The following is a 19,645-nucleotide window of genomic DNA, read 5'->3' as shown; positions in this document are numbered from 1 at the left end:
CTGTTAATCCATTAATTGACTGCAATGCACTTCTTTTGATGATGGAAAATATTAATACAATGCACAAATTAGGTTAAAAATGCAAATGAATAAATAAACATGATGTACACTGAAGTCCACTTTTTGGCACTTTTGGAAAAGAGAATTTGAATCAAATGTTAAAGCAGATAATAGGAAAATATATTTAATAGCCTAATTTACATAAGACTATTCAGAGTTGGATATTTTTAAGATGCCATGAATCTAGTATTCTGTGAATGACAAAGCCATGACTCTGTCCATACCCCATAAGTGCTACACATACCAAGAAAGCTTCCCATTTGTTGAAAGGGCATTTCTTGGTCAGTGTATTCCTGATTTCTTCAAAACAAGAAACATTCTCTAAGGAGCTTATGATCTTAAAAAATGAAAAGAATACACTGTTAATCCAGTAATTGACTGCAATGCACTTCTTTTGATGATGGAAAATATTAATACAATGCACAAAATAGGTTTAAAATGTAAATGAATAAATAAACATGATGTCCACTGAAGTCCACTTTTTGGCACTTTTGGAAAAGAGAATTTGAATCAAATGTTAAAGCAGATAATAGGAAAATATATTTAATAGCCTAATTTACATAAGACTATTCAGAGTTGGATATTTTTAAGATGCCATAAATCTAGTATTCTGTGAATGACAAAGCCATGACTCTGTCCATATCCCATAAGTGCTACACATACCAACAAAGCTTCCCATTTGTTGAAAGGGCATTTCTTGGTCAGTGTATTCCTGATTTCTTAAAAACAAGAAACATTCTCTAAGGAGCTTATGATCTTAAAAAATGAAAAGAATACACAAGAAAAATCATGCTTTGGCCAGTGCGACACATACCAACAAAGCTTCCCGTTTTTTGAAAGGGCATTTCTTTGTCAGTGTATTCCTAATTCCTTCAAAACAAGAATAATTCTCTAAGGAGTTTATGATCTTAAAAATTGAATACAAACTATGCGTTGGCCGGGAATTGAACCCAGGTCAACTGCTTGGAAGGCAGCTATGCTCACCACTATACCACCAACGCTTCCTGGTTTTCAAAGGGCATTTGTTAGTCAAATCTGTAAGCCACAACACCTGATTGTATGATTTCAATGCTCTACACTGTTAATCCATTAATTGACTGCAATGCACTTCTTTTGATGATGGAAAATATTAATACAATGCACAAATTAGGTTAAAAATGCAAATGAATAAATAAACATGATGTACACTGAAGTCCACTTTTTGGCACTTTTGGAAAAGAGAATTTGAATCAAATGTTAAAGCAGATAATTGGAAAATATATTTAATAGCCTAATTTACATAAGACTATTCAGAGTTGGATATTTTTAAGATGCCATGAATCTAGTATTCTGTGAATGACAAAGCCATGACTCTGTCCATACCCCATAAGTGCTACACATACCAAGAAAGCTTCCCATTTGTTGAAAGGGCATTTCTTGGTCAGTGTATTCCTGATTTCTTCAAAACAAGAAACATTCTCTAAGGAGCTTATGATCTTAAAAAATGAAAAGAATACACTGTTAATCCAGTAATTGACTGCAATGCACTTCTTTTGATGATGGAAAATATTAATACAATGCACAAAATAGGTTTAAAATGTAAATGAATAAATAAACATGATGTCCACTGAAGTCCACTTTTTGGCACTTTTGGAAAAGAGAATTTGAATCAAATGTTAAAGCAGATAATAGGAAAATATATTTAATAGCCTAATTTACATAAGACTATTCAGAGTTGGATATTTTTAAGATGCCATAAATCTAGTATTCTGTGAATGACAAAGCCATGACTCTGTCCATATCCCATAAGTGCTACACATACCAACAAAGCTTCCCATTTGTTGAAAGGGCATTTCTTGGTCAGTGTATTCCTGATTTCTTCAAAACAAGAAACATTCTCTAAGGAGCTTATGATCTTAAAAAATGAAAAGAATACACAAGAAAAATCATGCTTTGGCCAGTGCGACACATACCAACAAAGCTTCCCGTTTTTTGAAAGGGCATTTCTTTGTCAGTGTATTCCTAATTCCTTCAAAACAAGAATAATTCTCTAAGGAGTTTATGATCTTAAAAATTGAATACAAACTATGCGTTGGCCGGGAATTGAACCCAGGTCAACTGCTTGGAAGGCAGCTATGCTCACCACTATACCACCAACGCTTCCTGGTTTTCAAAGGGCATTTGTTAGTCAAATCTGTAAGCCACAACACCTGATTGTATGATTTCAATGCTCTACACTGTTAATCCATTAATTGACTGCAATGCACTTCTTTTGATGATGGAAAATATTAATACAATGCACAAATTAGGTTAAAAATGCAAATGAATAAATAAACATGATGTCCACTGAAGTCCACTTTTTGGCACTTTTGGAAAAGAGAATTTGAATCAAATGTTAAAGCAGATAATAGGAAAATATATTTAATAGCCTAATTTACATAAGACTATTTAGAGTTGGATATTTTTAAGATGCCATAAATCTAGTATTCTGTGAATGACAAAGCCATGACTCTGTCCATACCCCATAAGTGCTACACATACCAAGAAAGCTTCCCATTTGTTGAAAGGGCATTTCTTGGTCAGTGTATTCCTGATTTCTTCAAAACAAGAAACATTCTCTAAGGAGCTTATGATCTTAAAAAATGAGAAGAATACACTGTTAATCCAGTAATTGACTGCAATGCACTTCTTTTGATGATGGAAAATATTAATACAATGCACAAAATAGGTTTAAAATGTAAATGAATAAATAAACATGATGTCCACTGAAGTCCACTTTTTGGCACTTTTGGAAAAGAGAATTTGAATCAAATGTTAAAGCAGATAATAGGAAAATATATTTAATAGCCTAATTTACATAAGACTATTCAGAGTTGGATATTTTTAAGATGCCATAAATCTAGTATTCTGTGAATGACAAAGCCATGACTCTGTCCATACCCCATAAGTGCTACACATACCAACAAAGCTTCCCATTTGTTGAAAGGGCATTTCTTGGTCAGTGTATTCCTGATTTCTTCAAAACAAGAAACATTCTCTAAGGAGCTTATGATCTTAAAAAATGAAAAGAATACACAAGAAAAATCATGCTTTGGCCAGTGCGACACATACCATCAAAGCATCCCGTTTTTTGAAAGGGCATTTCTTTGTCAGTGTATTCCTAATTCCTTCAAAACAAGAATAATTCTCTAAGGAGTTTATGATCTTAAAAATTGAATACAAACTATGCGTTAGCCGGGAATTGAACCCGGGTCAACTGCTTGGAAGGCAGCTATGCTCACCACTATACCACCAACGCTTCCTGGTTTTCAAAGGGCATTTGTTAGTCAAATCTGTAAGCCACAACACCTGATTGTATAATTTCAATGCTCTACACTGTTAATCCATTAATTGACTGCAATGCACTTCTTTTGATGATGGAAAATATTAATACAATGCACAAATTAGGTTAAAAATGCAAATGAATAAATAAACATGATGTCCACTGAAGTCCACTTTTTGGCACTTTTGGAAAAGAGAATTTGAATCAAATGTTAAAGCAGATAATAGGAAAATATATTTAATAGCCTAATTTACATAAGACTATTTAGAGTTGGATATTTTTAAGATGCCATAAATCTAGTATTCTGTGAATGACAAAGCCATGACTCTGTCCATACCCCATAAGTGCTACACATACCAAGAAAGCTTCCCATTTGTTGAAAGGGCATTTCTTGGTCAGTGTATTCCTGATTTCTTCAAAACAAGAAACATTCTCTAAGGAGCTTATGATCTTAAAAAATGAAAAGAATACACTGTTAATCCAGTAATTGACTGCAATGCACTTCTTTTGATGATGGAAAATATTAATACAATGCACAAAATAGGTTTAAAATGTAAATGAATAAATAAACATGATGTCCACTGAAGTCCACTTTTTGGCACTTTTGGAAAAGAGAATTTGAATCAAATGTTAAAGCAGATAATAGGAAAATATATTTAATAGCCTAATTTACATAAGACTATTCAGAGTTGGATATTTTTAAGATGCCATAAATCTAGTATTCTGTGAATGACAAAGCCATGACTCTGTCCATACCCCATAAGTGCTACACATACCAACAAAGCTTCCCATTTGTTGAAAGGGCATTTCTTGGTCAGTGTATTCCTGATTTCTTCAAAACAAGAAACATTCTCTAAGGAGCTTATGATCTTAAAAAATGAAAAGAATACACAAGAAAAATCATGCTTTGGCCAGTGCGACACATACCAACAAAGCTTCCCGTTTTTTGAAAGGGCATTTCTTTGTCAGTGTATTCCTAATTCCTTCAAAACAAGAATAATTCTCTAAGGAGTTTATGATCTTAAAAATTGAATACAAACTATGCGTTGGCCGGGAATTGAACCCAGGTCAACTGCTTGGAAGGCAGCTATGCTCACCACTATACCACCAACGCTTCCTGGTTTTCAAAGGGCATTTGTTAGTCAAATCTGTAAGCCACAACACCTGATTGTATGATTTCAATGCTCTACACTGTTAATCCATTAATTGACTGCAATGCACTTCTTTTGATGATGGAAAATATTAATACAATGCACAAATTAGGTTAAAAATGCAAATGAATAAATAAACATGATGTACACTGAAGTCCACTTTTTGGCACTTTTGGAAAAGAGAATTTGAATCAAATGTTAAAGCAGATAATAGGAAAATATATTTAATAGCCTAATTTACATAAGACTATTCAGAGTTGGATATTTTTAAGATGCCATGAATCTAGTATTCTGTGAATGACAAAGCCATGACTCTGTCCATACCCCATAAGTGCTACACATACCAAGAAAGCTTCCCATTTGTTGAAAGGGCATTTCTTGGTCAGTGTATTCCTGATTTCTTCAAAACAAGAAACATTCTCTAAGGAGCTTATGATCTTAAAAAATGAAAAGAATACACTGTTAATCCAGTAATTGACTGCAATGCACTTCTTTTGATGATGGAAAATATTAATACAATGCACAAAATAGGTTTAAAATGTAAATGAATAAATAAACATGATGTCCACTGAAGTCCACTTTTTGGCACTTTTGGAAAAGAGAATTTGAATCAAATGTTAAAGCAGATAATAGGAAAATATATTTAATAGCCTAATTTACATAAGACTATTCAGAGTTGGATATTTTTAAGATGCCATAAATCTAGTATTCTGTGAATGACAAAGCCATGACTCTGTCCATATCCCATAAGTGCTACACATACCAACAAAGCTTCCCATTTGTTGAAAGGGCATTTCTTGGTCAGTGTATTCCTGATTTCTTAAAAACAAGAAACATTCTCTAAGGAGCTTATGATCTTAAAAAATGAAAAGAATACACAAGAAAAATCATGCTTTGGCCAGTGCGACACATACCAACAAAGCTTCCCGTTTTTTGAAAGGGCATTTCTTTGTCAGTGTATTCCTAATTCCTTCAAAACAAGAATAATTCTCTAAGGAGTTTATGATCTTAAAAATTGAATACAAACTATGCGTTGGCCGGGAATTGAACCCAGGTCAACTGCTTGGAAGGCAGCTATGCTCACCACTATACCACCAACGCTTCCTGGTTTTCAAAGGGCATTTGTTAGTCAAATCTGTAAGCCACAACACCTGATTGTATGATTTCAATGCTCTACACTGTTAATCCATTAATTGACTGCAATGCACTTCTTTTGATGATGGAAAATATTAATACAATGCACAAATTAGGTTAAAAATGCAAATGAATAAATAAACATGATGTACACTGAAGTCCACTTTTTGGCACTTTTGGAAAAGAGAATTTGAATCAAATGTTAAAGCAGATAATAGGAAAATATATTTAATAGCCTAATTTACATAAGACTATTCAGAGTTGGATATTTTTAAGATGCCATGAATCTAGTATTCTGTGAATGACAAAGCCATGACTCTGTCCATACCCCATAAGTGCTACACATACCAAGAAAGCTTCCCATTTGTTGAAAGGGCATTTCTTGGTCAGTGTATTCCTGATTTCTTCAAAACAAGAAACATTCTCTAAGGAGCTTATGATCTTAAAAAATGAAAAGAATACACTGTTAATCCAGTAATTGACTGCAATGCACTTCTTTTGATGATGGAAAATATTAATACAATGCACAAAATAGGTTTAAAATGTAAATGAATAAATAAACATGATGTCCACTGAAGTCCACTTTTTGGCACTTTTGGAAAAGAGAATTTGAATCAAATGTTAAAGCAGATAATAGGAAAATATATTTAATAGCCTAATTTACATAAGACTATTCAGAGTTGGATATTTTTAAGATGCCATAAATCTAGTATTCTGTGAATGACAAAGCCATGACTCTGTCCATATCCCATAAGTGCTACACATACCAACAAAGCTTCCCATTTGTTGAAAGGGCATTTCTTGGTCAGTGTATTCCTGATTTCTTCAAAACAAGAAACATTCTCTAAGGAGCTTATGATCTTAAAAAATGAAAAGAATACACAAGAAAAATCATGCTTTGGCCAGTGCGACACATACCAACAAAGCTTCCCGTTTTTTGAAAGGGCATTTCTTTGTCAGTGTATTCCTAATTCCTTCAAAACAAGAATAATTCTCTAAGGAGTTTATGATCTTAAAAATTGAATACAAACTATGCGTTGGCCGGGAATTGAACCCAGGTCAACTGCTTGGAAGGCAGCTATGCTCACCACTACACCACCAACGCTTCCTGGTTTTCAAAGGGCATTTGTTAGTCAAATCTGTAAGCCACAACACCTGATTGTATGATTTCAATGCTCTACACTGTTAATCCATTAATTGACTGCAATGCACTTCTTTTGATGATGGAAAATATTAATACAATGCACAAATTAGGTTAAAAATGCAAATGAATAAATAAACATGATGTCCACTGAAGTCCACTTTTTGGCACTTTTGGAAAAGAGAATTTGAATCAAATGTTAAAGCAGATAATAGGAAAATATATTTAATAGCCTAATTTACATAAGACTATTTAGAGTTGGATATTTTTAAGATGCCATAAATCTAGTATTCTGTGAATGACAAAGCCATGACTCTGTCCATACCCCATAAGTGCTACACATACCAAGAAAGCTTCCCATTTGTTGAAAGGGCATTTCTTGGTCAGTGTATTCCTGATTTCTTCAAAACAAGAAACATTCTCTAAGGAGCTTATGATCTTAAAAAATGAAAAGAATACACTGTTAATCCAGTAATTGACTGCAATGCACTTCTTTTGATGATGGAAAATATTAATACAATGCACAAAATAGGTTTAAAATGTAAATGAATAAATAAACATGATGTCCACTGAAGTCCACTTTTTGGCACTTTTGGAAAAGAGAATTTGAATCAAATGTTAAAGCAGATAATAGGAAAATATATTTAATAGCCTAATTTACATAAGACTATTCAGAGTTGGATATTTTTAAGATGCCATAAATCTAGTATTCTGTGAATGACAAAGCCATGACTCTGTCCATACCCCATAAGTGCTACACATACCAACAAAGCTTCCCATTTGTTGAAAGGGCATTTCTTGGTCAGTGTATTCCTGATTTCTTCAAAACAAGAAACATTCTCTAAGGAGCTTATGATCTTAAAAAATGAAAAGAATACACAAGAAAAATCATGCTTTGGCCAGTGCGACACATACCAACAAAGCTTCCCGTTTTTTGAAAGGGCATTTCTTTGTCAGTGTATTCCTAATTCCTTCAAAACAAGAATAATTCTCTAAGGAGTTTATGATCTTAAAAATTGAATACAAACTATGCGTTGGCCGGGAATTGAACCCAGGTCAACTGCTTGGAAGGCAGCTATGCTCACCACTATACCACCAACGCTTCCTGGTTTTCAAAGGGCATTTGTTAGTCAAATCTGTAAGCCACAACACCTGATTGTATGATTTCAATGCTCTACACTGTTAATCCATTAATTGACTGCAATGCACTTCTTTTGATGATGGAAAATATTAATACAATGCACAAATTAGGTTAAAAATGCAAATGAATAAATAAACATGATGTACACTGAAGTCCACTTTTTGGCACTTTTGGAAAAGAGAATTTGAATCAAATGTTAAAGCAGATAATAGGAAAATATATTTAATAGCCTAATTTACATAAGACTATTCAGAGTTGGATATTTTTAAGATGCCATGAATCTAGTATTCTGTGAATGACAAAGCCATGACTCTGTCCATACCCCATAAGTGCTACACATACCAAGAAAGCTTCCCATTTGTTGAAAGGGCATTTCTTGGTCAGTGTATTCCTGATTTCTTCAAAACAAGAAACATTCTCTAAGGAGCTTATGATCTTAAAAAATGAAAAGAATACACTGTTAATCCAGTAATTGACTGCAATGCACTTCTTTTGATGATGGAAAATATTAATACAATGCACAAAATAGGTTTAAAATGTAAATGAATAAATAAACATGATGTCCACTGAAGTCCACTTTTTGGCACTTTTGGAAAAGAGAATTTGAATCAAATGTTAAAGCAGATAATAGGAAAATATATTTAATAGCCTAATTTACATAAGACTATTCAGAGTTGGATATTTTTAAGATGCCATAAATCTAGTATTCTGTGAATGACAAAGCCATGACTCTGTCCATATCCCATAAGTGCTACACATACCAACAAAGCTTCCCATTTGTTGAAAGGGCATTTCTTGGTCAGTGTATTCCTGATTTCTTAAAAACAAGAAACATTCTCTAAGGAGCTTATGATCTTAAAAAATGAAAAGAATACACAAGAAAAATCATGCTTTGGCCAGTGCGACACATACCAACAAAGCTTCCCGTTTTTTGAAAGGGCATTTCTTTGTCAGTGTATTCCTAATTCCTTCAAAACAAGAATAATTCTCTAAGGAGTTTATGATCTTAAAAATAGAATACAAACTATGCGTTGGCCGGGAATTGAACCCAGGTCAACTGCTTGGAAGGCAGCTATGCTCACCACTATACCACCAACGCTTCCTGGTTTTCAAAGGGCATTTGTTAGTCAAATCTGTAAGCCACAACACCTGATTGTATGATTTCAATGCTCTACACTGTTAATCCATTAATTGACTGCAATGCACTTCTTTTGATGATGGAAAATATTAATACAATGCACAAATTAGGTTAAAAATGCAAATGAATAAATAAACATGATGTACACTGAAGTCCACTTTTTGGCACTTTTGGAAAAGAGAATTTGAATCAAATGTTAAAGCAGATAATAGGAAAATATATTTAATAGCCTAATTTACATAAGACTATTCAGAGTTGGATATTTTTAAGATGCCATGAATCTAGTATTCTGTGAATGACAAAGCCATGACTCTGTCCATACCCCATAAGTGCTACACATACCAAGAAAGCTTCCCATTTGTTGAAAGGGCATTTCTTGGTCAGTGTATTCCTGATTTCTTCAAAACAAGAAACATTCTCTAAGGAGCTTATGATCTTAAAAAATGAAAAGAATACACTGTTAATCCAGTAATTGACTGCAATGCACTTCTTTTGATGATGGAAAATATTAATACAATGCACAAAATAGGTTTAAAATGTAAATGAATAAATAAACATGATGTCCACTGAAGTCCACTTTTTGGCACTTTTGGAAAAGAGAATTTGAATCAAATGTTAAAGCAGATAATAGGAAAATATATTTAATAGCCTAATTTACATAAGACTATTCAGAGTTGGATATTTTTAAGATGCCATAAATCTAGTATTCTGTGAATGACAAAGCCATGACTCTGTCCATATCCCATAAGTGCTACACATACCAACAAAGCTTCCCATTTGTTGAAAGGGCATTTCTTGGTCAGTGTATTCCTGATTTCTTCAAAACAAGAAACATTCTCTAAGGAGCTTATGATCTTAAAAAATGAAAAGAATACACAAGAAAAATCATGCTTTGGCCAGTGCGACACATACCAACAAAGCTTCCCGTTTTTTGAAAGGGCATTTCTTTGTCAGTGTATTCCTAATTCCTTCAAAACAAGAATAATTCTCTAAGGAGTTTATGATCTTAAAAATTGAATACAAACTATGCGTTGGCCGGGAATTGAACCCAGGTCAACTGCTTGGAAGGCAGCTATGCTCACCACTATACCACCAACGCTTCCTGGTTTTCAAAGGGCATTTGTTAGTCAAATCTGTAAGCCACAACACCTGATTGTATGATTTCAATGCTCTACACTGTTAATCCATTAATTGACTGCAATGCACTTCTTTTGATGATGGAAAATATTAATACAATGCACAAATTAGGTTAAAAATGCAAATGAATAAATAAACATGATGTACACTGAAGTCCACTTTTTGGCACTTTTGGAAAAGAGAATTTGAATCAAATGTTAAAGCAGATAATAGGAAAATATATTTAATAGCCTAATTTACATAAGACTATTCAGAGTTGGATATTTTTAAGATGCCATGAATCTAGTATTCTGTGAATGACAAAGCCATGACTCTGTCCATACCCCATAAGTGCTACACATACCAAGAAAGCTTCCCATTTGTTGAAAGGGCATTTCTTGGTCAGTGTATTCCTGATTTCTTCAAAACAAGAAACATTCTCTAAGGAGCTTATGATCTTAAAAAATGAAAAGAATACACTGTTAATCCAGTAATTGACTGCAATGCACTTCTTTTGATGATGGAAAATATTAATACAATGCACAAAATAGGTTTAAAATGTAAATGAATAAATAAACATGATGTCCACTGAAGTCCACTTTTTGGCACTTTTGGAAAAGAGAATTTGAATCAAATGTTAAAGCAGATAATAGGAAAATATATTTAATAGCCTAATTTACATAAGACTATTCAGAGTTGGATATTTTTAAGATGCCATAAATCTAGTATTCTGTGAATGACAAAGCCATGACTCTGTCCATATCCCATAAGTGCTACACATACCAACAAAGCTTCCCATTTGTTGAAAGGGCATTTCTTGGTCAGTGTATTCCTGATTTCTTCAAAACAAGAAACATTCTCTAAGGAGCTTATGATCTTAAAAAATGAAAAGAATACACAAGAAAAATCATGCTTTGGCCAGTGCGACACATACCAACAAAGCTTCCCGTTTTTTGAAAGGGCATTTCTTTGTCAGTGTATTCCTAATTCCTTCAAAACAAGAATAATTCTCTAAGGAGTTTATGATCTTAAAAATTGAATACAAACTATGCGTTGGCCGGGAATTGAACCCAGGTCAACTGCTTGGAAGGCAGCTATGCTCACCACTATACCACCAACGCTTCCTGGTTTTCAAAGGGCATTTGTTAGTCAAATCTGTAAGCCACAACACCTGATTGTATGATTTCAATGCTCTACACTGTTAATCCATTAATTGACTGCAATGCACTTCTTTTGATGATGGAAAATATTAATACAATGCACAAATTAGGTTAAAAATGCAAATGAATAAATAAACATGATGTACACTGAAGTCCACTTTTTGGCACTTTTGGAAAAGAGAATTTGAATCAAATGTTAAAGCAGATAATAGGAAAATATATTTAATAGCCTAATTTACATAAGACTATTCAGAGTTGGATATTTTTAAGATGCCATGAATCTAGTATTCTGTGAATGACAAAGCCATGACTCTGTCCATACCCCATAAGTGCTACACATACCAAGAAAGCTTCCCATTTGTTGAAAGGGCATTTCTTGGTCAGTGTATTCCTGATTTCTTCAAAACAAGAAACATTCTCTAAGGAGCTTATGATCTTAAAAAATGAAAAGAATACACTGTTAATCCAGTAATTGACTGCAATGCACTTCTTTTGATGATGGAAAATATTAATACAATGCACAAAATAGGTTTAAAATGTAAATGAATAAATAAACATGATGTCCACTGAAGTCCACTTTTTGGCACTTTTGGAAAAGAGAATTTGAATCAAATGTTAAAGCAGATAATAGGAAAATATATTTAATAGCCTAATTTACATAAGACTATTCAGAGTTGGATATTTTTAAGATGCCATAAATCTAGTATTCTGTGAATGACAAAGCCATGACTCTGTCCATATCCCATAAGTGCTACACATACCAACAAAGCTTCCCATTTGTTGAAAGGGCATTTCTTGGTCAGTGTATTCCTGATTTCTTAAAAACAAGAAACATTCTCTAAGGAGCTTATGATCTTAAAAAATGAAAAGAATACACAAGAAAAATCATGCTTTGGCCAGTGCGACACATACCAACAAAGCTTCCCGTTTTTTGAAAGGGCATTTCTTTGTCAGTGTATTCCTAATTCCTTCAAAACAAGAATAATTCTCTAAGGAGTTTATGATCTTAAAAATAGAATACAAACTATGCGTTGGCCGGGAATTGAACCCAGGTCAACTGCTTGGAAGGCAGCTATGCTCACCACTATACCACCAACGCTTCCTGGTTTTCAAAGGGCATTTGTTAGTCAAATCTGTAAGCCACAACACCTGATTGTATGATTTCAATGCTCTACACTGTTAATCCATTAATTGACTGCAATGCACTTCTTTTGATGATGGAAAATATTAATACAATGCACAAATTAGGTTAAAAATGCAAATGAATAAATAAACATGATGTACACTGAAGTCCACTTTTTGGCACTTTTGGAAAAGAGAATTTGAATCAAATGTTAAAGCAGATAATAGGAAAATATATTTAATAGCCTAATTTACATAAGACTATTCAGAGTTGGATATTTTTAAGATGCCATGAATCTAGTATTCTGTGAATGACAAAGCCATGACTCTGTCCATACCCCATAAGTGCTACACATACCAAGAAAGCTTCCCATTTGTTGAAAGGGCATTTCTTGGTCAGTGTATTCCTGATTTCTTCAAAACAAGAAACATTCTCTAAGGAGCTTATGATCTTAAAAAATGAAAAGAATACACTGTTAATCCAGTAATTGACTGCAATGCACTTCTTTTGATGATGGAAAATATTAATACAATGCACAAAATAGGTTTAAAATGTAAATGAATAAATAAACATGATGTCCACTGAAGTCCACTTTTTGGCACTTTTGGAAAAGAGAATTTGAATCAAATGTTAAAGCAGATAATAGGAAAATATATTTAATAGCCTAATTTACATAAGACTATTCAGAGTTGGATATTTTTAAGATGCCATAAATCTAGTATTCTGTGAATGACAAAGCCATGACTCTGTCCATATCCCATAAGTGCTACACATACCAACAAAGCTTCCCATTTGTTGAAAGGGCATTTCTTGGTCAGTGTATTCCTGATTTCTTCAAAACAAGAAACATTCTCTAAGGAGCTTATGATCTTAAAAAATGAAAAGAATACACAAGAAAAATCATGCTTTGGCCAGTGCGACACATACCAACAAAGCTTCCCGTTTTTTGAAAGGGCATTTCTTTGTCAGTGTATTCCTAATTCCTTCAAAACAAGAATAATTCTCTAAGGAGTTTATGATCTTAAAAATTGAATACAAACTATGCGTTGGCCGGGAATTGAACCCAGGTCAACTGCTTGGAAGGCAGCTATGCTCACCACTATACCACCAACGCTTCCTGGTTTTCAAAGGGCATTTGTTAGTCAAATCTGTAAGCCACAACACCTGATTGTATGATTTCAATGCTCTACACTGTTAATCCATTAATTGACTGCAATGCACTTCTTTTGATGATGGAAAATATTAATACAATGCACAAATTAGGTTAAAAATGCAAATGAATAAATAAACATGATGTACACTGAAGTCCACTTTTTGGCACTTTTGGAAAAGAGAATTTGAATCAAATGTTAAAGCAGATAATAGGAAAATATATTTAATAGCCTAATTTACATAAGACTATTCAGAGTTGGATATTTTTAAGATGCCATAAATCTAGTATTCTGTGAATGACAAAGCCATGACTCTGTCCATACCCCATAAGTGCTACACATACCAAGAAAGCTTCCCATTTGTTGAAAGGGCATTTCTTGGTCAGTGTATTCCTGATTTCTTCAAAACAAGAAACATTCTCTAAGGAGCTTATGATCTTAAAAAATGAAACGAATACACTGTTAATCCAGTAATTGACTGCAATGCACTTCTTTTGATGATGGAAAATATTAATACAATGCACAAAATAGGTTTAAAATGTAAATGAATAAATAAACATGATGTCCACTGAAGTCCACTTTTTGGCACTTTTGGAAAAGAGAATTTGAATCAAATGTTAAAGCAGATAATAGGAAAATATATTTAATAGCCTAATTTACTTAAGACTATTCAGAGCTGGATATTTTTAAGATGCCATAAATCTAGTATTCTCTGAATGACAAAGCCATGACTCTGTCCATATCCCATAAGTGCTACACATACCAACAAAGCTTCCCATTTGTTGAAAGGGCATTTCCTGGTCAGTGTATTCCTGATTTCTTCAAAACCAGAAACATTCTCTAAGGAGCTTATGATCTCAAAAAATGAAAAGAATACACAAGAAAAATCATGCGTTGGCCAGTGCTACACATACCAACAAAGCTTCCCTTTTTTTGAAAGGGCATTTCTTGGTCAGAGTATTCCTAATTCCTTCAAAACAAGAATAATTCTCTAAGGAGTTTATGATCTTAAAAATTGAATACAAACTATGCGTTGGCTGGGAATCGAACCCAGGTCAACTGCTTGGAAGGCAGCTATGCTCACCACTATACCACCAACGCTTCCTGGTTTTCAAAAGGGCATTTGTTAGTCAAATCTGTAAGCCACACACCAGATTGTATGATTTAAATGCTCTACACTGTTAATCCATTAATTGACTGCAATGCACTTCTTTTGATGATGGATAATATTAATACAATGCACAAAATAGGTTTAAAATGTAAATGAATAAATAAACATGATGTCCACTGAAGTCCACTTTTTGGCACTTTTGGAAAAGAGAATTTGAATCAAATGTTAAAGCAGATAATAGGAAAATATATTTAATAGCCTAATTTACATAAGACTATTCAGAGTTGGATATTTTTAAGATGCCATAAATCTAGTATTCTGTGAATGACAAAGCCATGACTCTGTCCATACCCCATAAGTGCTACACATACCAAGAAAGCTTCCCATTTGTTGAAAGGGCATTTCTTGGTCAGTGTATTCCTGATTTCTTCAAAACAAGAAACATTCTCTAAGGAGCTTATGATCTTAAAAAATGAAAAGAATACACTGTTAATCCAGTAATTGACTGCAATGCACTTCTTTTGATGATGGAAAATATTAATACAATGCACAAAATAGGTTTAAAATGTAAATGAATAAATAAACATGATGTCCACTGAAGTCCACTTTTTGGCACTTTTGGAAAAGAGAATTTGAATCAAATGTTAAAGCAGATAATAGGAAAATATATTTAATAGCCTAATTTACATAAGACTATTCAGAGTTGGATATTTTTAAGATGCCATAAATCTAGTATTCTGTGAATGACAAAGCCATGACTCTGTCCATACCCCATAAGTGCTACACATACCAAGAAAGCTTCCCATTTGTTGAAATGGCATTTCTTGGTCAGTGTATTCCTGATTTCTTCAAAACAAGAAACATTCTCTAAGGAGCTTATGATCTTAAAAAATGAAAAGAATACACTGTTAATCCAGTAATTGACTGCAATGCACTTCTTTTGATGATGGAAAATATTAATACAATGCACAAAATAGGTTTAAAATGTAAATGAATAAATAAACATGATGTCCACTGAAGTCCACTTTTTGGCACTTTTGGAAAAGAGAATTTGAATCACATGCTAAAGCAGATAATAGGAAAATATATTTAATAGCCTAATTTACTTAAGACTATTCAGAGCTGGATATTTTTAAGATGCCATAAATCTAGTATTCTCTGAATGACAAAGCCATGACTCTGTCCATATCCCATAAGTGCTACACATACCAACAAAGCTTCCCATTTGTTGAAAGGGCATTTCCTGGTCAGTGTATTCCTGATTTCTTCAAAACCAGAAACATTCTCTAAGGAGCTTATGATCTCAAAAAATGAAAAGAATACACAAGAAAAATCATGCGTTGGCCAGTGCTACACATACCAACAAAGCTTCCCTTTTTTTGAAAGGGCATTTCTTGGTCAGTGTATTCCTAATTCCTTCAAAACAAGAATAATTCTCTAAGGAGTTTATGATCTTAAAAATTGAATACAAACTATGCGTTGGCCGGGAATCGAACCCGGGTCAACTGCTTGGAAGGCAGCTATGCTCACCACTATACCACCAACGCTTCCTGGTTTTCAAAAGGGCATTTGTTAGTCAAATCTGTAAGCCACAACACCTGATTGTATGATTTCAATGCTCTACACTGTTAATCCATTAATTGACTGCAATGCACTTCTTTTGATGATGGAAAATATTAATACAATGCACAAATTAGGTTAAAAATGCAAATGAATAAATAAACATGATGTACACTGAAGTCCACTTTTTGGCACTTTTGGAAAAGAGAATTTGAATCAAATGTTAAAGCAGATAATAGGAAAATATATTTAATAGCCTAATTTACATAAGACTATTCAGAGTTGGATATTTTTAAGATGCCATAAATCTAGTATTCTGTGAATGACAAAGCCATGACTCTGTCCATACCCCATAAGTGCTACACATACCAAGAAAGCTTCCCATTTGTTGAAAGGGCATTTCTTGGTCAGTGTATTCCTGATTTCTTCAAAACAAGAAACATTCTCTAAGGAGCTTATGATCTTAAAAAATGAAAAGAATACACTGTTAATCCAGTAATTGACTGCAATGCACTTCTTTTGATGATGGAAAATATTAATACAATGCACAAATTAGGTTAAAAATGCAAATGAATAAATAAACATGATGTACACTGAAGTCCACTTTTTGGCACTTTTGGAAAAGAGAATTTGAATCAAATGTTAAAGCAGATAATAGGAAAATATATTTAATAGCCTAATTTACATAAGACTATTCAGAGTTGGATATTTTTAAGATGCCATAAATCTAGTATTCTGTGAATGACAAAGCCATGACTCTGTCCATACCCCATAAGTGCTACACATACCAAGAAAGCTTCCCATTTGTTGAAAGGGCATTTCTTGGTCAGTGTATTCCTGATTTCTTCAAAACAAGAAACATTCTCTAAGGAGCTTATGATCTTAAAAAATGAAAAGAATACACTGTTAATCCAGTAATTGACTGCAATGCACTTCTTTTGATGATGGAAAATATTAATACAATGCACAAAATAGGTTTAAAATGTAAATGAATAAATAAACATGATGTCCACTGAAGTCCACTTTTTGGCACTTTTGGAAAAGAGAATTTGAATCAAATGTTAAAGCAGATAATAGGAAAATATATTTAATAGCCTAATTTACATAAGACTATTCAGAGTTGGATATTTTTAAGATGCCATAAATCTAGTATTCTGTGAATGACAAAACCATGACTCTGTCCATACCCCATAAGTGCTACACATACCAACAAAGCTTCCCATTTGTTGAAAGGGCATTTCTTGGTCAGTGTATTCCTGATTTCTTCAAAACAAGAAACATTCTCTAAGGAGCTTATGATCTTAAAAAATGAAAAGAATACACAAGAATAATCATGCTTTGGCCAGTGCGACACATACCAACAAAGCTTCCCGTTTTTTGAAAGGGCATTTCTTTGTCAGTGTATTCCTAATTCCTTCAAAACAAGAATAATTCTCTAAGGAGTTTATGATCTTAAAAATTGAATACAAACTATGCGTTGGCCGGGAATCGAACCCGGGTCAACTGCTTGGAAGGCAGCTATGCTCACCACTATACCACCAACGCTTCCTGGTTTTCAAAGGGCATTTGTTAGTCAAATCTGTAAGCCACAACACCTGATTGTATGATTTCAATGCTCTACACTGTTAATCCATTAATTGACTGCAATGCACTTCTTTTGATGATGGAAAATATTAATACAATGCACAAATTAGGTTAAAAATGCAAATGAATAAATAAACATGATGTACACTGAAGTCCACTTTTTGGCACTTTTGGAAAAGAGAATTTGAATCAAATGTTAAAGCAGATAATAGGAAAATATATTTAATAGCCTAATTTACATAAGACTATTCAGAGTTGGATATTTTTAAGATGCCATAAATCTAGTATTCTGTGAATGACAAAGCCATGACTCTGTCCATACCCCATAAGTGCTACACATACCAAGAAAGCTTCCCATTTGTTGAAAGGGCATTTCTTGGTCAGTGTATTCCTGATTTCTTCAAAACAAGAAACATTCTCTAAGGAGCTTATGATCTTAAAAAATGAAAAGAATACACTGTTAATCCAGTAATTGACTGCAATGCACTTCTTTTGATGATGGAAAATATTAATACAATGCACAAAATAGGTTTAAAATGTAAATTAATAAATAAACATGATGTCCACTGAAGTCCACTTTTTGGCACTTTTGGAAAAGAGAATTTGAATCAAATGTTAAAGCAGATAATAGGAAAATATATTTAATAGCCTAATTTACATAAGACTATTCAGAGCTGGATATTTTTAAGATGCCATAAATCTAGTATTCTCTGAATGACAAAGCCATGACTCTGTCCATATCCCATAAGTGCTACACATACCAAGAAAGCTTCCCATTTGTTGAAAGGGCATTTCTTGGTCAGTGTATTCCTGATTTCTTCAAAACAAGAAACATTCTCTAAGGAGCTTATGATCTTAAAAAATGAAAAGAATACACTGTTAATCCAGTAATTGACTGCAATGCACTTCTATTGATGATGGAAAATATTAATACAATGCACAAAATAGGTTTAAAATGTAAATGAATAAATAAACATGATGTCCACTGAAGTCCACTTTTTGGCACTTTTGGAAAAGAGAATTTGAATCACATGCTAAAGCAGATAAAAGGAAAATATATTTAATAGCCTAATTTACATAAGACTATTCAGAGCTGGATATTTTTAAGATGCCATAAATCTAGTATTCTCTGAATGACAAAGCCATGACTCTGTCCATATCCCATAAGTGCTACACATACCAACAAAGCTTCCCATTTGTTGAAAGGGCATTTCTTGGTCAGTGTATTCCTGATTTCTTCAAAACAAGAAACATTCTCTAAGGAGCTTATGATCTTAAAATATGAAAAGAATACACAAGAAAAATCATGCGTTGGCCAGTGCGACACATACCAACAAAGCTTCCCGTTTTTTGAAAGGGCATTTCTTGGTCAGTGTATTCCTAATTCCTTCAAAACAAGAATAATTCTCTAAGGAGTTTATGATCTTAAAAATTGAATACAAACTATTCGTTGGCCGGGAATCGAACCCGGGTCAACCACCAACGCTTCCTGGTTTTCAAAAGGGCATTTGTTAGTCAAATCTGTAAGCCACAACACCTGATTGTATGATTTCAATGCTCTACACTGTTAATCCATTAATTGACTGCAATGCACTTCTTTTGATGATGGAAAATATTAATACAATGCACAAATTAGGTTAAAAATGCAAATGAATAAATAAACATGATGTACACTGAAGTCCACTTTTTGGCACTTTTGGAAAAGAGAATTTGAATCAAATGTTAAAGCAGATAATAGGAAAATATATTTAATAGCCTAATTTACATAAGACTA

At 33.3% G+C, this 19,645-nt stretch overlaps 15 non-coding genes across 15 annotated transcripts; all 15 read right to left on the bottom strand.

The window, feature by feature from the left end:
• Positions 1 to 989: 989 nt before the first annotated feature.
• Positions 990 to 1,061, bottom strand: TRNAG-UCC (transfer RNA glycine (anticodon UCC)). Its single transcript has one exon. It is a non-coding gene; the product is annotated as a tRNA-Gly (tRNA).
• A 1,066-nt stretch (positions 1,062 to 2,127) lies between these two features.
• TRNAG-UCC (transfer RNA glycine (anticodon UCC)) lies at positions 2,128 to 2,199 on the bottom strand. Its single transcript has one exon. It is a non-coding gene; the product is annotated as a tRNA-Gly (tRNA).
• Positions 2,200 to 3,265: 1,066 nt separating this feature from the next.
• TRNAG-UCC (transfer RNA glycine (anticodon UCC)) lies at positions 3,266 to 3,337 on the bottom strand. Its single transcript has one exon. It is a non-coding gene; the product is annotated as a tRNA-Gly (tRNA).
• Positions 3,338 to 4,403: 1,066 nt separating this feature from the next.
• TRNAG-UCC (transfer RNA glycine (anticodon UCC)) lies at positions 4,404 to 4,475 on the bottom strand. The gene has a single exon. It is a non-coding gene; the product is annotated as a tRNA-Gly (tRNA).
• A 1,066-nt stretch (positions 4,476 to 5,541) lies between these two features.
• On the bottom strand, positions 5,542 to 5,613 carry TRNAG-UCC (transfer RNA glycine (anticodon UCC)). Its single transcript has one exon. It is a non-coding gene; the product is annotated as a tRNA-Gly (tRNA).
• A 1,066-nt stretch (positions 5,614 to 6,679) lies between these two features.
• Positions 6,680 to 6,751, bottom strand: TRNAG-UCC (transfer RNA glycine (anticodon UCC)). Its single transcript has one exon. It is a non-coding gene; the product is annotated as a tRNA-Gly (tRNA).
• A 1,066-nt stretch (positions 6,752 to 7,817) lies between these two features.
• On the bottom strand, positions 7,818 to 7,889 carry TRNAG-UCC (transfer RNA glycine (anticodon UCC)). The gene has a single exon. It is a non-coding gene; the product is annotated as a tRNA-Gly (tRNA).
• Positions 7,890 to 8,955: 1,066 nt separating this feature from the next.
• On the bottom strand, positions 8,956 to 9,027 carry TRNAG-UCC (transfer RNA glycine (anticodon UCC)). Its single transcript has one exon. It is a non-coding gene; the product is annotated as a tRNA-Gly (tRNA).
• A 1,066-nt stretch (positions 9,028 to 10,093) lies between these two features.
• Positions 10,094 to 10,165, bottom strand: TRNAG-UCC (transfer RNA glycine (anticodon UCC)). The gene has a single exon. It is a non-coding gene; the product is annotated as a tRNA-Gly (tRNA).
• A 1,066-nt stretch (positions 10,166 to 11,231) lies between these two features.
• On the bottom strand, positions 11,232 to 11,303 carry TRNAG-UCC (transfer RNA glycine (anticodon UCC)). The gene has a single exon. It is a non-coding gene; the product is annotated as a tRNA-Gly (tRNA).
• A 1,066-nt stretch (positions 11,304 to 12,369) lies between these two features.
• Positions 12,370 to 12,441, bottom strand: TRNAG-UCC (transfer RNA glycine (anticodon UCC)). Its single transcript has one exon. It is a non-coding gene; the product is annotated as a tRNA-Gly (tRNA).
• A 1,066-nt stretch (positions 12,442 to 13,507) lies between these two features.
• On the bottom strand, positions 13,508 to 13,579 carry TRNAG-UCC (transfer RNA glycine (anticodon UCC)). Its single transcript has one exon. It is a non-coding gene; the product is annotated as a tRNA-Gly (tRNA).
• A 1,066-nt stretch (positions 13,580 to 14,645) lies between these two features.
• Positions 14,646 to 14,717, bottom strand: TRNAG-UCC (transfer RNA glycine (anticodon UCC)). Its single transcript has one exon. It is a non-coding gene; the product is annotated as a tRNA-Gly (tRNA).
• Positions 14,718 to 16,202: 1,485 nt separating this feature from the next.
• Positions 16,203 to 16,274, bottom strand: TRNAG-UCC (transfer RNA glycine (anticodon UCC)). Its single transcript has one exon. It is a non-coding gene; the product is annotated as a tRNA-Gly (tRNA).
• Positions 16,275 to 17,760: 1,486 nt separating this feature from the next.
• Positions 17,761 to 17,832, bottom strand: TRNAG-UCC (transfer RNA glycine (anticodon UCC)). The gene has a single exon. It is a non-coding gene; the product is annotated as a tRNA-Gly (tRNA).
• Between the last annotated feature and the right edge of the window lie 1,813 nt (positions 17,833 to 19,645).

Source organism: Taudactylus pleione, unplaced genomic scaffold (genome assembly GCF_031769625.1).
Source record: "Taudactylus pleione unplaced genomic scaffold, aTauple2 ptg000467l, whole genome shotgun sequence".
Taxonomy (NCBI): Eukaryota; Metazoa; Chordata; class Amphibia; order Anura; family Myobatrachidae; genus Taudactylus; species Taudactylus pleione.
This window is presented reverse-complemented; position numbering and strand designations above follow the sequence as displayed.